This window comes from Miniopterus natalensis, chromosome 2 (assembly GCF_054644295.1).
Source record: "Miniopterus natalensis isolate mMinNat1 chromosome 2, mMinNat1.hap1, whole genome shotgun sequence".
Lineage (NCBI taxonomy): Eukaryota > Metazoa > Chordata > Mammalia > Chiroptera > Miniopteridae > Miniopterus > Miniopterus natalensis.
The window spans coordinates 116,647,711-116,653,178 of record NC_142082.1 but is presented as its reverse complement, the minus strand read 5'-3'; the positions used below and the strand labels follow the sequence as shown (position 1 = coordinate 116,653,178).

At 35.8% G+C, this 5,468-nt stretch overlaps 1 pseudogene; it reads right to left on the bottom strand.

Moving 5' to 3' along the window:
* Positions 1-4,443: 4,443 nt before the first annotated feature.
* LOC107526861 (ubiquitin-conjugating enzyme E2 C-like) lies at positions 4,444-5,173 on the bottom strand (annotated as a pseudogene).
* Positions 5,174-5,468: the final 295 nt, after the last annotated feature.

Sequence of the window (5,468 nt, the reverse complement as noted above, 5' to 3'; positions counted from 1 at the left end):
AGCAATATATTAAAAAGATCATACATCATGACCAAGTGGGATTTATTCCAGGGATGCAAGGCTGGTACAATATTCGCAAATCAATAAACATGATACATCACATAAACCAATTGAAAGATAAAAATCACATGATCATATAAATAAACGCAGAAAAAGCATTCGATAAAATCCAACATCCATTTCTGATAAAAACGCTCAGCAAAGTGGGAAGAGAGGGATCATAATTCAACATAATAGAGGCCATATATGACAAACCTACAGCCAACATCATATTTAATGGGGAAAAACTAAAACCATTTCCCCTAAGAACAGGAACAAGAGAGAGGTGTCCACTTTCACAACTCTCATTCAACACAGTACTGGAAGTCCTTGCCACAGCAGTCAGACAAGAAAAAAGCATAAAAGGCATCCAAATTGGAAAGGAGGAAGTAAAACTCTTTATTTGCAGATGACAAAATATTGTACATAGAAAATTCTATAGACTCCACCAAAAAACTATTAGATTTAATAAATGAATTCAGCAAGGTAGCAGGATACAAAATTAACACCCAGAAATTGATGGCATTTTTATACACTAGTAATGAACTTTCAGAAAGAGAAACTAAAAAAAAAAAAAAAATCCCATTTACCATTGCAACTAAAAAAATAAGATACCTAGGAATAAACTTAACCAGAAATGTAAAAGACCTGTACTTGGAAAACTACAGGACACTGAAAAAAAAACAAGAGGAAGATATAAATAAATGTGAAAATATACCATGTTCATGGATTGGAAGAATTAACATTATTAAAATGTTCATACAACCCAAAGCAATGTATAAATCCAATGCAATCCCTATTAAAATACCCACAGCATATTTCAGAAATCTAGAACAAACACTTCAAAAATTTATATGGAACCAAAAAACGCCCTGAATAGCCATAGCAATCTTGAGAAAGAACAAAGCTGGAGGGACCACAATACCAGATATCAAATTGTACTATAAAGCCACTGTAATCAAAACAGCCTGGTACTGACACAAGAACAGACATATAGATCAGTGGAATAGAACAGAGAACCGAGAAATTGACCCATGCTGTTATGGTCAATTAAAATATTTGACAAAGGAGGCAAGAACATACCATGGAGTAAAGACAGTCTCTTTAATAAATAGTGTTGGGAAAATTGGACAGATACATGCAAAAAAAATGAAACCAGACCACAAACTTACACCATACACAAAAGTAAATTCAAAACGGAAAAAAGACTTAAATGTAAGACATGAAACCATGAAAACCCTAGAGGAAAACATAGGCTGTAAAATCTCAGACATCTCTCGTAGCAATATGTTTGCTGATACATCTCCTAGGGCAAGAGAAACTAACGAGAAAATAAACAAATGGGACTGCATCAAAATAAAAAGCTTCTGCACAGCAAAGGAAACCATCAACAAAATGAAAAGGGAACCCACTGTATGGGAGAACATATTTTCCAATGACATATTTGACAAAGGTTAATATCCAAAATATATAAGGAACTCATATAACTTAACAAAAGGAAGACAAACAATCCAATTAAAAAATGGACAAAGGACCTACATAGGCACTTCTCCAAAGAGGACATACAAATGGCCAAGAGACATATGAGAAAGTGCTCAATGCCACTAATCACAGTGAGGTATCACTTCACACCTGTCAGAATGGCTGCCATCAACAAATCAATGAAAGGCAAGTGCTGGCGAGGGTGTGGAGAAAAGGGAACCCTAGTACACTGCTGGTGGGAGTGCAAACTGGTGCAGCTACTATGGAAAGCAGCATGGAATTTCCCCAAATATTAAACATTGACCTGCCATTTGACCCAGTGATCCCAATTCTGGGAATATATCCTAAAGAACCCGAAACACCAATCGCAAAGAATTTATGCACCCCTATATTCATAGCAGCACAATTTACAATACCTAATATCTGGAAACAGACCAAGTGCCCATCAGTAGATGAGTGGATAAAAACCTGTGTCACATTTACACTATGCAGGTATAAAAAAGAAGGATCTCTTATCCTTTGGCACAGCATGGAGGGAACTGGAGAGTATTATGCTAAGTGAAATGAGCCAGTCAGAGAAAGATGACAAATACCACATGATCTCACTTATATGTGGAATAGAGTAAACAAACTGATGAGCAAAATGGATCCAGAGACATAGAAGCATGGAACAGACTGAGGGATCTCAGAGGGAAGGTGGGGAGGGGGGAGGGGATGGGAGAGATTAATCAAAGAATTTATATGTTTATAAGCATAACCCATGGACACAGACATTGATATGGGGAAAGCCTTGGGATGGGATGGATGTGGGGTGAAGGGGATCAATTCAGTGGGGTTAAAAGGGGACATCTGTAATATTTTCAACAATAAATATTAAGAAACTTTAAAAAAAAAAAAAGTGTGCATATACTGGATTTTTATTTTCTAGCTTCCTGTCTTTGTGCTTTCCATGGTTGTCCATGCCTCAGTCCTATCCTTCCTTCATACTCTTTTCCTAGTGACCAAATTTATTTATTTATTCCTTTCTCAAAAATCACTATGAAAAAGGATTCAATAAATTTATTTATATAACAAAGGTTTAAGAGTTTTGCATTCAAATACAACAAATCTTGGGCCAAAGGAAAGAAGATGTAAAAATATAATAAGTATTAATCTGTGATTAGTGAATTTGTCCTACAAACCACACAAGTGTCTTCTGTACTGTTGCAGCTTTTGACCATCAATGAGGAGAGATAATGATGCTTTCAGAGAATAGTCTTTTATTTCTGGAGAATAACTTGTTTTTATGAATCTTTAAAGGATGAGGGAATATTAACAACCATGATTGTAGAAAAATTCTTTGGTGGGTTTTTGGCCTCTGCAATGAAGTGAGAAGCCTGTTTTCTTGTTTCAATATATCTTCTGACTCAATAGTATCCGTTGTATGTAAGTTCAGAATTCTAGATTTAAATAGCTCTTTTAGGGGCAAAGGTATTTTATTGGTCTCCAATTACTAGTTGTTCAGACCTCAGACTAAATCAGTTCTCTATTTTAGTCCATTATGATATCCACCAGTTTTTCCTAAAAAGAACTTGTAGGTGATAAAACTAATAAATCAAGGGAAAGGACAACTGTGACATTTAACAAGGATAAAATAAATGGTTCAATTTAAGACCAATATTGCTTTGCAGAATACAAAATGTCATACCTTTAGTAGTCCCAAAGGCCAACATTTTTCAAAATCCTCTGAAATGCTAAGGAATATTTGATAAGAGACTACAATTTTTATAAACTATATCTTTATAATAAATAGGCCATGGTTTCCCCTTTAACACATACCCTTTTGAAGTCTAGAATTCAAGAATGCTGAGATCTTCTCCATTCAACTTATTTATATTTTACATATGTACTTCCTTTTCTAAACGTATAATTAAACATCTATTTTTTTTCCTAGACTGCATTATAATTCATAAAGTTCAAACCAATTAATCATCTCATTTCATTTGATTGCTCTAAGTGTTCTCATTTTCATGAAAGAAGAAACCAAGTCTGAAAGTTTTCTTTAGAGCTTTGTATACATTAAGATAATTACCAATATCCTTTACCAACATACAATGGAATCAACCAGTCAACCATCCTTAATATTTTATTTGTTCACATTAAATGAAAAACTTTCCTTGTTTTTTATGAACTATTTTGATTGTATTAAGGAATAGTGGCCAACAAATAGTTTTTAAAAATAAAATAAAATGGTGTAGTATTTCCATATAACCAATGCAATCCCCCCATATACTTTAATGTCTAGGTTGCTTATAATACTTAATGCAATGTAAATGCTATACTGTTTAGAAAATAATCACAAGAAAAAAATCTGTCCATGTTTACATGTTTAGTATCGATGCAACCATTGTAAACCTAACTATATGATTCACGTCAGTGACAAGGTAACCTTTTTTTTCCTAATACATTTTTTATAAATTTTTAAAAATTGATTTTAGAGCAAGATGAAAGGAGGGAGAGAGAAACATCAATTTGTTGTTCTACTTATTTATGCATTCATTGGCTGATTGTAGTATATGCCTGATCAGGGATGAACCAGCAACCTTGGCTATCCTGGAGGATACTCTATCCAACTGAGCTACCTGGTCAGGGCTCTAATGCTTTCTATTTCCTGTTGGATGAATCCACTGGTTTGGAGGGCAGACTGTATGTATTTTTAATGTGATGTGATGAATACATATTTTATTTCTTTGGTCTTTCTACTAAACACCCATAACCCTAATCTAACCATGAAAAAAAAAATCAGATATATCCCAATTGAGGGACACTAAAAATGCCTGACTAGTATTCTGTAATATAATCAAAACAGGTCATAAAAACAAGGAAAGTCTGAGAAACTGTCAAAGTGAAGGGGAGCCTTGACTTTTTTTCTATATTTATTTAATATATTCATTACAGAGGCTCAACCGAGACTTAATAAAAAATAAAGAAATAAACAAAACAAATATGACACCACAGCTGAAAAGACAGAGTCCTATACAGAAATCAAGGCAAAGATAGACCATTAAAGAAAAAATAAAAAGACAACACAAAGAGAGAGGCTGGGTAGTATAGGCCAGGGCTGTTGTCTGGAGGCCTGCTTTGCAAAGGTTTTTTTAAAAGGCTGTGGGGTTTTTCCAGAGCTCAGCAGCGTGTGTTTAACGGGCTATCAATGTTGGGTTCTCCCAGCAAGCACTGGACGGTGAGCAGGATGGTCCTGATGTCATACAGGGCAGACCGCTTGTCCTTCAGGAGTCCAGGCAGATGTTACCAGGGTGTCCACGTTGGGGTGGGAGCAGGGCCTGAGGAAATTCCCAGAGGGTGTGTTGTGTGGGTAGGTAGGCACTGGGGAGCTCTAGGGAGAGCTTATACCCCAGGTCTTCATATACTTTGCACACTGCTCCATGGATGGTCCCATCCATTTGAAAAGGTTGTGTGGTTCGGGAAGGCAGAAATTCTTTTGTTGCCAGACATCAGGAGGGTCATCAGCTCCTGCTGTAACCTCCACCACCACTCACTTATTGCCTACATCTCCCTACCACTCCCCTAAACCTGAAGCTCCTGGACTGAACTTGGCTTCTTTACAGGCCATGGCAATGCTGGCGGAGCCCAGATCAAGATTCTGGGCGGCCATTCGGGGGCACTGGCAAGGACACAGTCAAGGAGAGCCTAATGACTAAATAAAATGTGTTAATCTTCAAAGGCTCCGCAAACAGAAAAATAGACTTAAGGATATCTGAATAAAATATGGACTTTAGTAAATAATGTATCAATAGCAGTCCATTTATTTGTAACAAATATACCATACCAATATAAAATGTTAATAGAGAAAATTGGATGCAGAGTATATGGGAACTCAGGGTATCATTTTCACAATTTTTCTGTAAATCTAAAACTATTCTTAAAATAAAAAAGATGAATCTCAGAGG